Raw genomic sequence first — 19,814 nt, 5'->3', positions numbered from 1 at the left:
CGAGGTGCATGCTCCACTTTTCTTCTGGCACTGGGGAATATTAATAAGTCTGCATCAAGCTAAGCAAATAATTTACAAACTTAACTTTCAATTATGTAATAATTCAAAAAGTAAACACACTAGACTGTAGTGCAAGAGAATTTTTCAGGCAAAACAACCTGGGTCTTTGAAAAAGTATCATATCTTACTTTCAAATATTGAATGTCCAGAAAAAATAATGAATTAAATTAGAAACCTTAACTATGACCCTGTCCCAAAAGCTTTCCCACACATGCAGGAACATGGAAAATTTTCTTTTTTAATAAAAGACACTAGTTTCAAAAAATACTGTGTAAAATTAATTTGACATGTTTTGATCAGACCACTTCTGAGACATACTTAAAAAATTAAAAAAAAAAAAAATAAAGAAAGAAAAGTGACAGTTCAGTAACTGAAAGCTTTTTTCTGCTGTTCAGCCCTGGCATGATACATTGCTTCGAATGGACTAAATAAAAATATGTCTGTTATGATCAAAATTGAAGAATTCTGGATGCAAGTTATTCATTTCATCCAGTGTCATATTATGGTCTTCTGAGTGAAGCTGCACAAAAGTCTGATTTATAAAATATATATGCATATGTATGCATTTAACTTCGAGACAAACCCAAGATTTTTCTAAAACAAAAATCAACACACCCTTCATGTAAGAGCCATCAAAATGCAGTCAGTGCACCAGGGTATAAGCTTTCTTGCACTGTGCAGGATCTGTTTCTAAACTCCTCCTGTGCCATAATCTTTCATACTAGTGACTTGAAACTCAGTATAGTGGCTGAGCTTAGGTGGAAACTTTCTTATTAAAACCTATAGGAAGATCGGTTTTTGATATTTTTTTATTTTTATATTTTTTCGCTTAAGAAAAATTTTCTCAGAAATCTCCAGTTCTTCTCTTGAACCATAAAATTACATTTAATGAAGATTTTAAAATCTATGTAAATAGATTATTATTTTTTTAAAAATCCTATTTTATGCTTGTTCGGGTAGTATTGAAAGGCCACAGGACAAGATCTAAAAGGGCCTAAATTTTTATCACCTAATGGTCTTTAAAGTACTAACATCATGACAAGGATTTTGTGAATTATGCATTTTTGGAATAACTCCCATTGTCACTAATAAAATATAATGTAAAAGATCTGCAACAAGTGTTAACAAGGCTAAGAATTCACTTTGAGATGACCAGTAAAAAAAATCAGTTTTAGGTAATTCACAGCACTATACTGACAGATTTCCCAGTTATAGCTGATGCCAAGAATTTTAATCAGAAATTTATTGAAGAGATTGGAGTGGGAATTCATGGACTGTCTGACACTCTTCGCTATATCAACTTGTTTGATAAATGACATGTGGATAGAACAAATGCTTGAAGTGTTGATTTAAATTAGCCCACCTGACTTTGCACTGAATTCGTAAACCACCATGTGATGTACCCCAAACTGCATCTGTCTATGCTCTGTGCTCCTAAATACCACAGTTACAAGGCCATAAAGCTAATCATCATACAGATATTAGGAGACTGAACCTTGTGCAGTGCCACACTAACATTACATTTAGGTCTTGGCAGAAAGCATTGCAAGAGCATTGCAATTATCTTAAAGGGAATTGCCTGTGCAGTAGGAAATGAACAAATCAGTCATTCCAGACAAACTACAGGAATTTCCTGGAGCTGAAGGGAATTAGACGGGTTTTGAGAAGCTGAAATGTCTCAGCATTTGTTAGGAAATCCTAGACTGCCTATCCAGAAATCTTTGCTGGTTACAGAAGCATGCAAGACAGGTTGGGGAAAAACAGTAACCAGCATGGCAGACCTCCTTCCGACAGGTAAAAGGAGCAAATTTCAGTTTGGAAATCTGAATTTCTTCAAGGAACTTTTGAAACTCTTATGCTTTATAGTGGCAAAGAGGTGTTCCTTCTAGAGCAGTAGCAGGAAGGACAGTATAGGACATGATGAATAACAAGCTGGAAAATCTACAGAAAGATAAAGTGTTGTAGCTTTGAAAGAACAGATTATGAACTCATGTCCTAAAAAAATGTTCTTCATCTTCTCTTCTTTTTCCCCATTTGAATCCAGAAGGCACACAGGTTGAAGTCGTTCTGCAATAGTATTTATAATTCAGAAATTATTCACTATTGTAATACTCAATTATTTTTATATGTGATTTCACTGAGACCTCCTAAATAAATTATGCTTTTCCAAAATAAATACATATTTATTTAGCCAAATGAAAATGAAGCATACTTAAAATTAACTTTGTGACAGCTGGCAGTGGGTCCATTGGAACCAGATACCAGCTGGGGATAGGCAGAGAGCATCATTTTCCAACCTCTCTGTACCTCCCAGATCTACTCCTGCATCAGAGACTCTGCACAAACAGGAAAAAGAGCCAGTTATGATAATCCTAATCACACACCATACCTTCAGGGAATATCCCCATAGAGGATCTGCAAGCCATAATTGCTTCCATTTTTAGAGTGTAGCAGAGTAGTGACTCTGTCTTGAAATGCTGGGTTTTGTTTCTTTAGGAAAGGGGAGCTGAGGATGAAAAGCTGGACATGACTGAAATAAAAGAAAGTATTTTGGGACTTTTGCACACATCAGATGAAGGCAGGCAGCTTGGCTGCTGTTTAAGTTGCCGATCCAGCTAGTTTTCTTGAGAGACTTCTGCCTGCAGAGTCTCAGCCTCTGGCCAATTTGAATTCTCACACAGTCTCAGGAAAGAGCATTTTGTAGCTTCCTCCAGCTTGTGGTGTAGCTACTCTGCTCGGCTATCCTTCTGTATAACTGAAATAATTTTGTAGATTCTTAGATACTAGGAGAGGTTTTCCACAACACAGACAGGAGCTAGGCACCTTGCTGTCAGCCGTATATTTGAAAATGTCCCTGTAGATGTGCAAAATGATTCTACTGTCCTGGCCTCATCCCCTGCCCTTCAGCTGCAGTTCTGCCAGAGCCTACAAACAGGATAAAGACATTTAAGAGAATCCAGAAGCATAAGTAAAGGTGGTTTAGAAATTTTTATTAGTTTCTCTTTCTTTACAGTTTGGTATTGTTGTCTTTTTTTTTTTTTTTTGTCTTTTCTTTTTTTCTCCTGTTGTTCTGATTACAGTATGCAGTCGTTTTCTGTCAGCAGGAAACATATGCAGAAAGGTTTGGAAATTTATATTCTGAAGATCTTCAGCCTCTTGCAATCCCAACAAGACCTGTTTTTTAATCCTTTAAATATCAGGATTTCATTAAAGTTTTTTTCCCCTTTTACTTCTCAGTATGAATCACAACTGAACTGAGCATTAGGCTGTTTAAACAGTAAAGCATTTACACAGAGGAACTTCAGCTGTAGTAAATGCTATTTAATAAAATTCTTTTAAAGAAATAGTCCTGGAAAAGTCATTATAGCTATTTGTTTGCCAGAAACTATAGGAATAAGAGGAAAAGCCTTTGTGTGTCATTTATTATTGTCACTTTATAGGTCAGGGAATTATAAACAACTTTAAGTATTTTACAATAGCAGCTTTTTACTGAAAGTTCTTTTTAAAATGCAATGTCTAGTTTTTAGCTGTTACAATTCTTCAATGCATACTTTCAGTCACTTCAGCTGAGTTGCTTATGTTTTTTTACAATTATGTATTCCAAGAAGACTTTATAGCCACATGTTAATGCTACCAGTTTTGCTTACTGTGTATATAAATCTTGTACCAGCATTGCAACTGTCAGTCAGAAAATGTCTTTTACAAGTATGGGTGCTAGATGGTTTCCTTAATCTAAAAGCTTCCAATTTACATAAAGTTAGTTAAGAGTTCCTGCCATAACCTTTTGTGGCACACTTGCATAAAACTCACAAAAATCCCATCAATATATACTACTTCTCATCAACTTTAATTCTTTCTCCTGACATATAGTAAGTATAACTATAGTAAATTTAGTATAACCTATTGATAGGCTCCATATGAGTCCAAGGGGTTTTTTTTATAGGATTCAATACCCTGAAACTCCCTAAAACACACACAGAAAAATGCTTTGACTGTCCAGCTGTTTTAAAGTCAACATTGTCCTGTAGCCTTTCCGTTTTTATGAGTATAACAAGGGACTCCAAAGATCAACTAACCTCTTTGCAATGCAACATGAGTTGCTCACTATACTTCTGAGATACTGCATCCACTGTGTTTTAACACACCTAAGAAGTAATTTTATATTCTCACTTACTCAAAAACCTTGGTGAAACACCAGACTTTAAATGTATATAAAAACTTCAGTGGGATTACTTAGGTGGTGAGGTAGACTCTTACTGGATTTGCAGCTTTGGCCTCGGTTCTTACATTTTGAAAAGAAAATAAAACTTTTGCATTTACATAGCACATGAAAACAGAAACAAGAAACAAATACCCCATGTTCAAAATATGATAAAAAACCAATAATGCAGCTGTACTAGTGCAATTGAAAATGATATGTAAAAACATTTTCATCAAAGTAGTACAATCTTTTTGGCAAGAAAAAAATTAATAATAAAAAATATATGAAATCACTATTAATTTTAATTTTCCTTACCATTGTACTCTTAGAAGACAGGAATTACTTTTTCCAAGGAAGGTCAAAACAGAAAAAGAAGTAACTAAGCACAAAAGCCTAAGAAAACTGGCAACTGTGAAGTAATCATGATCATCAAAAAGGCCTTATCACACTTTTCTAACATTTCACATCTTAAGCCAAAAATAAAAACCTGTGGTAGGAGTTCATACAACATAAGAAATCAGAGAGTACTTAGGAAAAGAGGAAGGTTGATGAGAGTTTTAAAAAAACCAGAACACTCCTGAATATATTCAGGGTTTTCCAAGCATGATATCTTTATAGACATAGATATCTTTATAGATCTTTATAAGGACAGCATGCTAATCCACAGTTAAAATCAGAACAAAGTCTGCTATGTTTGTGCCATACGTACTTCCCTTTCTGAATGTTAAATTACCTGGAGCAGTAGCTCAGTATGTGAGTCAGACTGACCAGGGAGATTAGATCCATATTCCACCCCCAGATATTAATGTTTGGCTCTAGGTCATCAACAGAAGATGCATTCTTCATGTATTTACAATGACCAGACAGTTGTAAGCTTTTTTCTAAAGTAAGGATATTTTGACCTAAGCATCAGTCCTGTAAATTTTCTTATAAAAGAAGACCACAGAGTGGACCTCACATCTCAAAAAAATATGAGAAAAAACAGGATTTACAAGAACATCTTCTTGTTCAGGGTTCTCTTTCTACCATTATTTCCTCCCTGCTTCTCCCATTATGTATTTTTAGTCATTCCTTTACTTTTTTTCACTCCTCCAATTGCTTCCTTTCCTCCACCTCAGAAGTCTGAGCAGTCAATAAGCTCACTCACACAATTGATAACAAGCTCAGTACATCATGTGTCTTGGTGATACTATGTTGATGAACTGACAAAATAAAGTTGCCCAGAGAAAGTGTTTGACAAGTCAATTGTTTACAACTAAACGTAAAATCATAATTCAAGTCAATTGTTTACTAAACGTAAAATCATAATGCAAGCCCAACTCTTAGATGCATTGCTATCCAGCCAAATCCTGAGACATAATCAACCACCAACAATATCTCTTTTCCAAGAGATTGACTTCCCTAGCAACAAGGTATCCTTGGGCAAGCCTTTCTTTTGCTGATCCTTCTCTATCTATAACAGATCAGAGTGAGAGATGTAAACCATGCCTCCCAACAACCAACCTTCCACTATATATGGAAGGACTGCTTTGCAGCAGTGAACCGCAAAAAGGTAGGGCTTGGTACACATATAGTGAATGCTCTCAGCGTTCAGCTTCACATGTGCCCTACATGGTTCCTTGATGTGTTTTCTGGTATCAGGTATTGTTATGTCAGTATTTAATCTTTGATGGTAAATGCAGTTCATTCTCAAAAAAAAGTGAGTAGATGACATGCCACAAACATGGACTAAATGTGAGTTATATGCAACTGTTACACATAAGTTGTAGATGTATCTACCTGTTATTAACATACTTGAATCACAGAATCATCCAGGTTGGAAAAGACCATGAAGATCATCTAGTTGAACCATTAACCTAACACTGACAGTTCCCAACTACACCATATCCCTAAGAGCTATGTCAACCCAACTCTTAAATACCTCCAGGGATGGGGACTCCACCACCTCCCTGGGCAGCCCATTCCAACGCCTAACAACCCGTTCTGTAAAGAAATACTTCCTGACATCTAGGCTAAACCTTCCCTGGTGCAACTTGAGGCCATTCCCTCTTGTCCTATCGCTTATTACTTGGTTAAAGAGGCTCATCCCCAGTTCTCTGCAACCTCCTTTCAGGTAGTTGTAGAGGGCAATGAGGTCTCCCCTCAGCCTCCTCTTCTCCAGACTAAACAACCCCAGTTCCCTCAGCCACTCCTCCTACGACATGTGCTCCAGACCCTTCACCAGCTTCGTTGCCCTTCTCTGGACGCGCTCGAGTAATTCAATGTCCTTTTTGTAGTGAAGGGGCCCAAAACTGAACACAGTAATCGAGGTGCGGCCTCACCAGTGCCAAGTACAGGGGAAAGATCACTTCCCTGTCCCTGCTGGCCATGCTTTCTGATCCAAGCCAGGATGCCATTGGCCTTCTTGGCCACCCGGGCACACTGCTGGCTCATGTTCAGCTGGCTATCAATCAAATAATCAATCAATCATTGATTATTTATAAGGAACATTAAAAGCAGGAAGACTGCAGTTCTTAGAAGCACTGTGAGAAAATTGAAGAGTTTCAAACACTTTTTCACCCTCTTACCTATATTATTGTTTTGTTTTTAAAGACTTTGGAGTGTTTTCCACTCTGTCACATGCTCTACTTCTGTCCTTAACAATATTTTATATTTTTCAATAATTTATATATCAGATGTGCTCATCTCAAAAGTCTGATTCTTCCTAATCCTGCAATGACTTGCAACATTCAGGCTGCATGCTTTCTTTCTTGTACATCATTGCTGCTGTCAAGAGTTCTCCATGCTAAGCTGTGCCTTCATTAACACATCTGTGAGTCAAGTGTTTCACCGTTCACAGTGATGTCTGCTCCTTTATGGAAGGCCAGTCTCTAAAACCAGTTATCCATTTGTCAGGATACGAAAGTACAAATGTCATTGCTGTCAGGAAACCTATCTCAAGCCCTATTCACACTGCAACTGTTTCCTGTCCACTTACAAGCTGAAGGTACAATTAGTTAAAATTTCATAGAGCACCTGGTTCACATTGCATTGCAAACAAATTAATTACACTGTTGACAAATTTTTTGTCCACTCCTACAGATTCTTTTTAGTTCTAAAGCTGCTGCCAGTTCCACATATGGAAGGTCAGAAGTACTTGAACATCTGCAGTCATTTTGTGTGACAGCTATGGTACTGTCCCATCAGTACTTGATTTAGTCCAGAGCAGTGTCTCTTGGTGTTCATGTTGGCAATACAGAAAGACATAAACTTTCGTCCTTTCCAATGTAGTACTCACAATACTCCAAGGAGATGTTATCATTCATTTGCTTTCATTCTATCGAGGAGAGACTTCCAGAAACTTACACCACCATTACCTAAAATCCAGGGAAAGACCCACAGTAAGAGTTGCTGCTATTCTTGATTCAGAGGATTATAGATGATTGAAGAGGCTCCAAAAGAAGCCCTATGGATGGATGTCAGGACTGTGTTCATAGAGCACAGATGACTGTCCTGGTTTTGGCTGGGCTAAAGTTAATTTTCTTCCTAGTAGACAGTATAGTGTTGTGTTTTGGATTTAGGATGAGAATAATGTTGATAACACACTGATGGTTTAGTTGTTACTGAGCAGTGCTTACACTAAGTCAGGGTCTTTTCAGCTTCTTATACTGCCCTGCCAATGAGGAGGCTGGAGGTGCATAAAAGCTGGGAGGGGACACAGCCAGGTCAGCTGACCCAAACTGGCCAAAGGGATATTCTATACCATATGATGTCATGCTGAGCAATAAAACTGGGGGAGTTGGCCAGGGGGTGGGAGCCTGCTGCTCAGGGAATGGCTGGGCATGAGTCAGCAGGTGGTGAGGAATTGCATTGTGCATCACTTGTTTTGTGTATTCTTTTATCATTATTATTATTATTATCATTTTCCCTTCTTTTTCTGTCCTATTAAACTGTCTTTATCTCAACCCACGAGTTTTACCTTTTTACCAATTCTCTCCCTGGTCCCAGCGGATGCGGGAAGTGAGAGAGCAGCTGTGTGGTGTTTAGCAGCCTGCCGGGTTAAACCACAACAGTCCTTTTTGGTACCCAATGTGAGCCACAAAGGGTTGAGATAACAACAGATCTGACCAGAGCATATTAAAACAAATTTGTTATAAGCATTCATTATAATAGCTTATTAGTCACTGGTCACAATGTTGATTTATTTGCTGTCAGAGTGGTTGTGCTTGTTCTCAGAGTTGTGTTATCTAATACCTCACTTGCTGTATGTGTTCCCTGTGATGCTATTTATTACCTCTGGGGGCTGGTTTAAGGTTATCAGTTTGCTGTACTGTGTAACACTGGCTTATGATATGGTAAAATTACTGGTCATGAGACTAATCTGGTATTTGTACTCAGCACTGCCGTCATCTCCATACTTTGGGAACCATCTTTTGGAAACTATTAATAATTACACTCTTTACCTTTTCTCATCAGAGAGCCAATCTATGGGGGAGACAAGGAGGGACATTTTCCCTAGATTTCTCCTCCAGGCTAGTTACAATAGCTCTTGAGAACTTTGAATATCCAGCATGTTCCTATTGCTATGTCTCCTGAATGTGTTTAAGATCTTGTTTAAGATTGAACAACCATTTAAGAATACCACTTAAAGATCTGCCCCAAGGTGATAGTTTTGAGTGGCAGGGTATGTGGGATAGTATGGTCAAGTACCTAGGACAGTGGACACCTCCAGTGCTTTGGAACTTGACCCCTGAACAAGTGCAGAATCTGAAAAACTATTTGGAAAAAGCATGCTGTCATACCCTGGCAATTCCAGAGAGACACAAAGCACTGCAACGTGCTGGGTCTTGGCCCATGCTTACCAAGCCCTGTTCAATGCTATTCAGTACCCTCAAGGGGAAGAGAAGGTCTCTGGATCTGACAACAAAATGACAGGCACTGCAGCTACTCCAACCCTGGCAACAGGCACTGCAGCTGAACCAGAGAACCAATCCATGCCATTATCAGTTGCCCCTATACACAAGAAGAAATATTGAATGTGGAAGTCAGATTGTTTAGTAAAGGAAGAAACTCCAATTAGAAAAGTGAAGGAGGAAGAAGTGGACAAGGCAAGTTACTCTGAAGCAGGACCATCACGAGTAGGAGGAAGAGGCAGAACTCATAAATGAGGCAGTAACCACTAAATCCTTATCCCTGAGTGAGCTGCAAGATATGTGAAAAGATTTCAGCCATCATCCAGGTGAGCACATTGTCACCTGGCTGCTCCAATGCTGGGATGAGGAGGCCAGAAGTATGAAATTAGAGGGTAGGGAAGCCAATCTGTTGAGATCCCTTTCTAGGGAAGGGGGCATTAACAGGGTGATTGGAAAAGGGGCACAAGCTCTCAGCCTCTGGAGGCAACTCCTGTCAGGTGTGAAGGAAAGGTATCCCTTCAAGGAAGATGTTATATGTCACCCAGGCAAGTGGACCCCCATGGAGAGAGGTATCCAGTACCTGAGGGAATAAGCCATGCTGGAGGTGATTTATGATGACCTGGAAAATAAGCAGTTATCCAAAGATCCAGATGAAGTCAAGTGTACATGACCCATGTGATGGAAGGTTGTATGGAGTGCACCACCATTGTATGCCAACTCATTGGTAGTAATAACCTGGAAAGACAGAGAAGGACAAACAGTGGATGAACTGGCTGGCCAACTCTGGTGATACAAAGAAAGTCTCTCTTCCTCCCTACAGGCTTGCATCTCAGATAAAATGTCCTGGGAATTCCAGAAAGTCACAGAGGATAGATGTTACTCCCCACCTGTAAGGAACAGTATCTCAGCTATTAGGAGTCAAGGTTCCTCTGCTCAAGAGAGAGGATATAGTGGGTACACACCATGGGCCACCCTGTGGTTTTACCTGCATGACCACGGACAGGACATGAGGAAGTGGGATGGAAAACCTACCTTGACCCTAGAGGCATGTTTGTTCACAAGGAAAAACAATCACAAAAAGGTATTCTTCTGGGAAAATTGCTGCTCGAGTTTCCAGAGGGCAGTTCCCCAAACAAAGTAGAAGAGCTAATCTTACTTCCAATCTTAATAAAGGGACTTCTGATTCATATTTACAAGAAGTGAGTAGCAAATACTATGACCAGGACTAGAGGGGCCCTGCCTCCAGCCAGGTGGAGGAAGGGGACAACTGGGTTTACTGGACTGCGTGAATTCGATGGCCTGGTGCATCAGACGCACAGCAGTATAAAGTGGACACCAGTGCACAGTGTACCCTAATGCCATCAAGATATAAAGGGGCAGAACCCATCTGTATTTCTGGAATAGCAGGGGGATCCCAACAGCTAACAATATTGGAGGCTGAGGTAAGCTTGACTGGGAATGAGTGTCAAAAGCACCCCATTGTGACTGGCCCAGAGGCTCCATGCCTCCTTGGCATAGACTACCTCAGGAGAGCGTATATCAAGGACCCAAAATGGTACCAGTGGGCTTTTGCTATAGCTGCCTTGGAGACCGAGGAAACTGAACAGCTGTCTACCTTGTGTTGGTACCTTGTCTGGACCCTTCTGTTGTGGGGTTGCTGAGGGTCAAAGAATGGGTGCTGATCACTAACACAATGGTGCACCGGGGGCAATATCATACCATCCAAGACTCCCTGGTCCCCATCCATAAGCTGTTTCGTCAATTGGAGAACCAAGGAGTGATCAGCAAGACTTGCTGTCACGTCCCACTCAGATGAGGGAGACAAGTGACTCAGATTTGCAAATGCCCAATGGAGCAGACAACAAGTCTCCAAGTCCAAACATTTATTAACTACCCACAATGTACTAATCGAACACACAATAGTTGGATAAGTATATAGCAAGTTGTGGCAAGCAATACAATATGCCTTGCATTTCTTAATGGAAAAAGGAAAAGAGGGAGATAGAGGGAATGGGGAAACACAGATCACCAGTCTGGGTTTCTGTGCTGATCCCGCCAGCGAGGGTTCCAGGATGCAGCTGTCTTTTTTGCTTGCATCCGTCTTCTTCGCTTCACTGCACTCTCCAGGCTCCCCTCCCCTTTCTTCCCCCTCCTTGATTTATACCCACTTTCCTTGGGTCTGTCCCCTAGGTCAACCCACATACCTACGTATCCCATGTATGGGGAGGGGTAAGGTGTTTCATGGGATGATGTAATTAGCATGATCATGTTAGTCTTTATTAGCATATTGGTGGGTGTTAACTTTACTATGCATTTCGTGGATAATGAAGCAAAGGTCATTCACCGGACAGATGGCCCTTGAAATTTGTCCAGGTGCACCAGAGCAGAGCCGTCCTGTCTCGACAGGACTCCCTCCTCCAGCTGCATCTTGTGTTATTTGGGCGGCCTTATCAGCTTTGACCTCCACACTATCCACCCTGTGACTCATAGTTTTGTCTTGAGAGTGTTTGAGGCATTTCTTCGATCAGCCTCAACTTTTGCTTTCTCAGGCTGTTTTTCTTAGTTTCTCGCAGGCCTGGTTTCTCATCTCTCACACTTGCTCACCCTTTAACAGTCCTGTATGGCCAGTGCAAAAGTCCAAGGGAGAGTGGAGACTACTGTGACCTGAATAAAGTCATGACACTGCTGAGTGGTGCCATGCTGGACATGCTATAGCTTCAATATGAACTGGAGTCAAAGGCAGCCAAGTGGTATGCCACAGTTGATATCACTAATGCATTTTTCTCAATCCCTTTGGCAGCAGAGTGCAGATCACAGTTTGCTTTCACTTGGAGGGGCATCCAGTACACCTGGAATCGACTGCCCCAGGGTTGGAAACACAGCCCCACCATTTGCCATGGGCTGATCCGGACTGCACTGGAACAAGGTGAAGTCTGGACCACCTGCAATACATTGATGACATCATCATATGGGGCAACACAGCAGAGAGATTTTTGAGAAGGAAAGAAAATAGTCAAAATCCTTCTGAAAGCCAGTTTTGCCATAAAAGAAAGTAATGTCAGGGGACATGGGAGATCCAGTTTTTGGGAATAAGATTACAAGATGGACGTAGTCATATCCCAATGGATGTGATCAACAAAAAAACAGCTACGTCTCCACCAACTAGCAAAAAGGAAACACAAGCTTTCTTAGGTGTTGCGAGTTTTTGGAGAATATATATTCCAAATTGCAGTCTGATTGTGAGCCCTCTCTGTCAAGTGACCCAGAAGAACAACTGACACTGCTACATCAGCTAAGATTTCAGAATGTCTTGTCCTGCCTTTCAAACCAAAAGAACTGCAGTGTGCCAAAGAGAGAGGGTTTCTGCTTTGCAGTAGGCTAGTAATAACTTCACACCCATGTCATTTCTCCAGGCACAGAACAAACTGGAGCACAGCATTAACAAACGTTTTAGATCACTACTGTCCAGACTGATTTGCCAGTTAAATGGACAAAATTGATGGGAAACAAGTGAGATCTGGGGAGAGAACCATAACTGCATTTCTGCTTTGATGTTCTGTGTCCTGATGTTCTTTAATTCAGAAGTTCACTTAAGCTTCAGGTGTCTGTAAAGAGATAACAAATTGCATCTCCCATTTAGTGTTGAGAAGCGGATATTTTAAGAAGGACAAAACCCCAACATATTGAATAAGGTTTAGTCATACAGAGTCTTTTAACAGTTATGACTTCAGATGACTGTGTATAAGAAGTGAATCTCAGAAGAGTGAAAGTACAGCCATAAGATGACAAGAGTATTTTCCAGAATCATTTGTGGTGGGTTGACCCTGGCTGAACACTAGGTGCCCACCAAAACCATTCTACCACTACCCGTCCTCAAATGGACAGGGCAGAGAAAATATAACAAAAGGCTTGTGGATCGAGATAGGAAGAGAGAGAGATTACTCACTAATTACATCATGAGCAAAACAGACTCAACTTGGGGAAATTAGTTTAATTTATTACCAATCAAATCAGAGTAGGATAATAATAAGAAATAAAATCAAATCTTTCCCCACCCCTCCCTTCTTTCTGGGCTCAACTTTGCTCCCAATTTCTCTACTTCTTCCCTGCAAGCAGCTCAGGGGGATGGGGAATGGGGATTATGGTCAGTTAATGACACATTGTCTCTGCTGCTCCTTCCTACTCAGGGGAAAGACTCCTCACACTCTTCCCCTGTGCCAGTGTGGGATACCTCCCATGGGAAAGAGTTCTCCACAAACTTCTCCAGTGTGGGTCCTTCTCATGGGCTGTAGTTCTTCACAAACTGCTCCATCATGGGTCCCTTCCACGGGGTGCAGTCCTTCAGGATCAGACTGCTCCAGCATGCGTCCTGTCAGAAAACCTGATCCAGCATGGACTCCTCTCTCCATGGGTCCACAGGTCCTGACAGGGTCCTGCCCCAGTGCAGGCTTCCCATGGGATCACAGTCTCCTTCAGGCATCCAGCTGCTCCAGTGTCAGGTTCTGTATGGGCTGCAGGTGGATCTCTGCTCCACCGTTAACCTCCATGGGTGGCAGAGGCACAGCCCGCCTCACCATAGTCTTCACCACAGGCTGCAGGGGAATCTCTGCTCTGGTGCCTGGATCATCTCCTCCTCCTCCTTCAGTGACCTTGATGTCTGCAGAGTTGTTTCTCTCACATATTCTCACTCCTCTCTTTGGCTGCAGTAGTGCAGTTTTCTTTTTCCTCTTCTTAAATATGTTGTCACAGAGGCTCTAATATCGTCACCGATGGGCTCGGCCTTGGCCAGCAGTGGGCCCAGCTTGGAGCTGGCTGGCATTGGCTTTATTGGACATAGGAGAAGCTTCTAACAGCTTCTCATGGAAGCCACCCCTGTAGTCCCACCGCTACCAAAACTTGCCATGCAAACCCAATACACCATTAGTCCCATTTTGTTGCAAGAATAAGAATAAAGCATTTGTGATAACAAGCCTTTTCTCAGGTTTCCATTGAACTATTGCTCACATATTGATCCATGAGGTAGAAAAGCATACTGACAGGTGTTAAGCGAGGGTTTCATCTGCGCAAGTTAACTTCAAGTCCAAACTAAAAGTGCTTTGGGTATCTTTATAGTCCCTTAATGCAATAGGCATCTCTAGATATCAAATCAGATCAATTTATCCTAAAATAAATACCTAATACATGCCAGAATAAATGTCCTTTGAACGTGCCTGTTGATCACTATAAAGGGAGTGACTACCTTAGATTTTAGTGTTAAACTTTAAAATTTTTCCCTTTGTCATTGTAACTTTAGAGTTATGAGAGTATATAAAAAAAAATATTCAGTTTTCTGCAGTGCCAAAATACAGAGCTTTTCACTTCCAGTTACCAAACTGAATCTAGCCTGAGCTTGAGCCTGAGCAATATTATTCTGCAGTAGGCTGCAATGTAGGATCATTCTTCTAAGCATAAAGACTAACAAACAGAAAACAGACGTATTGTTTTTTGCTGATCCTCAGGGTGATTCATAAAAGTATGAAAAAGTTGAGTGTCAGTAACATTCTCTTAAAGGAAAAATAAATCCTATTTTACAACAGATGTTGCAAGGAGAGGACCCCTCAAGCATGATAGTTGTCATATGAAAGACAGGTTTAAGAAATCCAAATGAATTTCACAGTTCTTAAGTACCTTTTTTCTTCCTTTTTTTTCAAGGAAAGTCAGGTTCTGTGGTTCTCTATGGCACCAGAAACAAAGGAGGTCAATACTTAACAAATGAACAGAACTAAAATATGAACAATTTTACCACAGAATTTTTTGGCTGAATTACTTCTATCAACTGTCTGTTCAGCCCAAAGTTTAATTTGGCAGCACTCAAGTTAGCACAGATGATTACTTTCACGTCCGGCTATCCACAAATATCTCAACACGTTGAAAGTCACAGAAATTTGCTAAAAACATGAACCCAATGGAATTCATAGCTCCCAAGACAGCTGTAGTGAAATACAAGGAGGGGTCCTGACCCTGAAAATGCTCATATCATTAGGTTTATTCAGGAGAATAAGTAGTTGAAGTATCAGCCCTTTGGCTAAACACTCAATACACTAGCAGCTGGTGTGCTGTGTCAGACATTCATTAAAACCCTGTTCATCACGATTTTGTTCTTCTGCTATTTTCTTCCCACATCTTCAGATGGGAACTTTTTGACTGTTATTTCTTCCCACATCTTTAGATGGGAACTCTTTGAAACCTGAGTTGCCCGATTTCATGTATGTTACCTAAACACAACTATAATGTGCTCTCTGACATGGGTCTTTAAACAACATGGCAACACAAAATGTAAGTAATTCTAGGCCATGATGAGTGTGACAGTCATAATCTAGACTGTGATGGTAATGGTGATATAAAACATGGTATTCCAGCAGAAGCTTCTCTCTCTTAACATCAACATTTAAGTAAGAGTACATTAAAATCAGGTACACTCTTTACTGTTTTATAATATATTCATTCAGCATGTAGTTCAATCCTGAGTAGGGGTACTGGGCTACTCTGTAAAATGGAGATTGTATGAGGTGCAATAGTTAAAGCAGAATGCCATGACTCAGAGAAACCTCTGAACAATCCTGTCTAAAACATGAGGTGGCGGAGAGAAGTTGTCTGATTTTGCAACTTTATTGGCACATCTATAATTAATAAGAAAGGTCCCTGGCATGGTTATGCCTGTCACTCAGGCATCTCCCAAACTACTCTAGACATGATTCAGGAGCAAGCATGTGCCAAGAACCATTTCTAATAGGCAGTCTGAACGTGATCACCCTGTTCTGGAAGGTAGGACAATTTAATAGTACAAATGCTATCAAGCTGTGCTGCTGGCCTCAGGATCCTTAAAATTAGTTTACCATTATAACCTGTGTGTCCAATTATGCTAAGGAGTCCAAAGGTATTAGAATTATATATCCATATGCATGTATGTATTATATTACATTATATTAACATTATAATATTGTTGTATTATTAATTTATTATACTTTATAAAATTATACTTTATAAATAGTTTAGATTAACTTATTTTTATTATATTAAATTATAAAATCCAATAATCAAAGATAAATCATTAAAATATTGTAAAACTATTATAAAATATTACTGTGTTCTATTTGTTACATTATAGTCACATGAGCATAAAGTGATATGGTCAATGTTACAGTTTAGTGTAGCAGATCAGCTGTGCATATAAGCTCCATCTTTTATGGATTAATTTTTAGTCAGCTTCTTTTCAGCCAGATTATTATTTTTGCTGGGAAGTCCCTCAATTCTGATGCAATGTGGATATGGAAATGCGTATCACTTATATGTGGCTATCTCTTAAGTCCATGTTGTTGCAGCTGACTGCTGCTGTACTGGGTCTTGAGCACTGAGGAGCAGTTTCCTCAGCACTGCTATTAAAGTTGTCAATGAGACCATGACAGAAGGAACAACACACACACTCGTGTATTCAAGATATTCAAAGAGGAAATGGTCTGCTGAAAGCACATTGCGCAATATTCTATCTTTAGGCCAGGTGGAAGCTCTCCAGAGAAGAATCTGGATACTACAGGGAATCATAATTTGTATATGAAATTCATTTGGTGTACAAAATAGATGCATAAGCAGACATTCAACCAATCAGATGCATGATTGATCCTTCCTCTTTACTCAGCATTGTTAAGACAGCAGCTGAATTGTTGTGTCCAGGTATCTACCAGATATTCTAGGCAGACACAAACCAATGAGAAGAAATTTGACAGGAAGTAATGGGGTTATTAAAAGTCTGGAAAGCATGACCAATAAGGAAAAAAGAAAGAACTGTGGTTGTTTAGTCTAGAGTTTGAGAGGAGAAGTGAAAATAGTATTCAAGTATCTGAAAAAATACTGCAGAGAGGGGAATAAAGTGCATCCATATGTATGATGAATAACACAAAGAATGATAGTCTTTAAGTTGCAATAAAGGACATTTAGTTAAGATATTAAGGGGGAAAAGACTGTTTAGTGGTAAAGATAATTTAACATAGAACCAGACTATGTGGGGAGTCTGCAGTATCTCCAACAGTGGAAATTTTAAAGAACACGTTAAATAAACATCTGCAAAATATTTAGGTTTCACTTACATTGCCTTGGGGCTAAGAAGTCAATTAGATAACTTGAGGTCCTTCCCAGCCCCACTTCTAATGATGCTATAATTGAAAGGTATTTTCCCTTTCTAAAAGGGTTGCTCCACTTTTAACAGTGATGAAACTCCACTGCATTATGAGAGTGGCTGACTTTGAGAAGAGACTAGGCCACATTTACTACTCTCATTAAACTTGGACAGTGGGACATGAGTATGCGTGAGAGTGAGGTCCAGAAAACTGCTGGAGCAGAGGTGAAAATGCCTGAGGATTTAAATGACAACTGAAAAACCCGGAGACTCACTTTCAGGTGAGAAGAGACCAACATCTGTGGCAGATTCTCATGGGCATATTTATCATCATGGTATTTGCATAAATGCAGATGTTCCAGCAGAGTACTAGAACACAAAATGACAACTTCAAACTGAAGCTAGTAATTTTAAAAATCAGCATATTTTGTCGAATCATTGGAATACATGCCCTCTTCTTGCCTATGTCTACTTACTGTTTGCTTATCTTTCATAAATGCTGTGAACTTTCTTACCCTTCCCAAAACAGACCTGCTTGTGATAAATATAACCATCTAATAATTCATAACATATTTACCCTTAGTTAAGTCCATCTTGCTCTTTGACAATCTCATATTCAGTCAACATTCACATTATACTATTCATACTTTTATGACATTCAATATTTGCCTTCTTTTTTCTGTACAAGGAAAGAGTAGGCAAGAGTATCTACCAAACAGTCAAATCTTAGAAAGGGAGGTAGGACAAAGCCAAGAAAAGTAGTGTCTTCCAGATCTTAAGCTTCAGTCTTGCTGCACTTTCTGTAAGGCTGGATAACATCAGAGCCTGAAAGGAAGTAGAACTTCTTCATGTATTTTTTTTTATTGTTATAACTTGTCACACAGTTAATTTTTCAGTTCATATCAGCATTGGTTTTTAGTTTTAAAACAGTTAATATTTTTTAAAAAGCCATTATTATATAGTTAACAGTTTATAGAACAGGTACATAATAAAAGTCAACAGGAAGCTGCACTCACCTGAGTTTTATCTTTAAAACTTTACCTCCAGCCCTTGGGATTGATCACAGGATCTTGCCATCTCATTCATGAAACCTTGATTTTGCTGAATGCAAAAGTGAAATCTGCCCCTTGGTCAGTCAAGATGAGTTTCTCTGAGTTTCTGGAGGGTTGCAGGACAGCAAACAGGCAAAACCACATTCATCTGTAGAAATCCTGATAGTATTCAACAGAACTCTTGCAAATATATTCACTTAATTAGTACACAGTTATTATATTAATGTGCCTTCAACTGACTTCTTGTGAAATTATAACTTTTAGGAAAGTTGTAACTAAACCAAAATAGATAAAACCCAGTAAAGTAATAACGATGATGCAAAATGATTAGTTGCAAAACAAACTCAAGAAAAATTAGGTAATGATAAAGAAATTAATACCATTTATTAGGTAACCTTTAGTTTGCATGTTAATTGCATCATAATACTGAGTACTCTGAAAAATATCTGTTGCATGATTCAGGATGCAACAGTGCTGAATTCTCTAAGGACTATGTTAATGTACTAATTTCACCATTTTTTTAATCTAAGTTAAACCTGCCATGGGTGTGAGCAAGATGAAAAGTGATAAAGAGAATTATAATGCTAAGCATGTTGACAAAACTTTGTGAATTTTCTCAACAGATCTCAAGGTACTTCCAGATATGAGTTAACATTTCCTTATTTAACTGATAGGTGGAGAGTTAGGGAAGGTTATAAACAGATAAGTACATCTTTTATGTCCCAGCTGCCATGCAGCCACCAGGTTGCTATTGACAGCTGGTCATCAGAACAAAGCGCCACACTTAAGACATCTATTATATTCTTATGTGAATGAGCTTATTTCTATGGGAACAAACAGTATGTCTACAGACTTGCAAAGCTTTTTAGGGCATTAAAAATATCTCTGTGTCATCATCTCTTCTTTCCTAAATAGCTGAAGGGAAATAAAAAACAGACCCCTTAGGAACCAGCTGGCTTTTAAGAAGATATTCCTGCTCACTCCCAAACTGTATTACATAGTCTTATTTTCATTTAAATCACTACTTTGTTAATATCAAAGAGCTTTCTTGTGAACGAGATGCTTGTGAGTCTGAAATGAAATGGAGAAGAGGGTGTGCAGGAATAACCTTGTCTTCAGGAATGGATAAACCCATAAATGAGGTGGTGCCTGGGAATGTTCCTGCATGATGGAAGAGGATTGTCCACACTGTGAATCTGTTGGGACAGTCCTGGCCACATTTCTGTCTCAGTACTACTGGAAGTTTCCCAAACCTTTCCCACACCCATTTCAGGTATTAAATCAATCATTATAACAAGTAACCATTTTCCACATGGCTTAGGTACAGACCCCTGTTTTGGATGGTAAGAAAAGTCAATAGTATAGGTGCTGGCCACTCTGAATTAGTTTGCCTAAGTGCCTGGAAAAGTTACAAATTGAATTTACTTCTTTTAATTAGCTACTATAGACTTAGCTGG

The sequence above is a fragment of the Strix uralensis genome, chromosome 3, assembly GCF_047716275.1.
Source record: "Strix uralensis isolate ZFMK-TIS-50842 chromosome 3, bStrUra1, whole genome shotgun sequence".
NCBI classification, from domain to species: Eukaryota; Metazoa; Chordata; class Aves; order Strigiformes; family Strigidae; genus Strix; species Strix uralensis.
The sequence above is the reverse complement of the archived record's forward strand: the minus strand, read 5'-3'. Positions refer to the sequence as shown.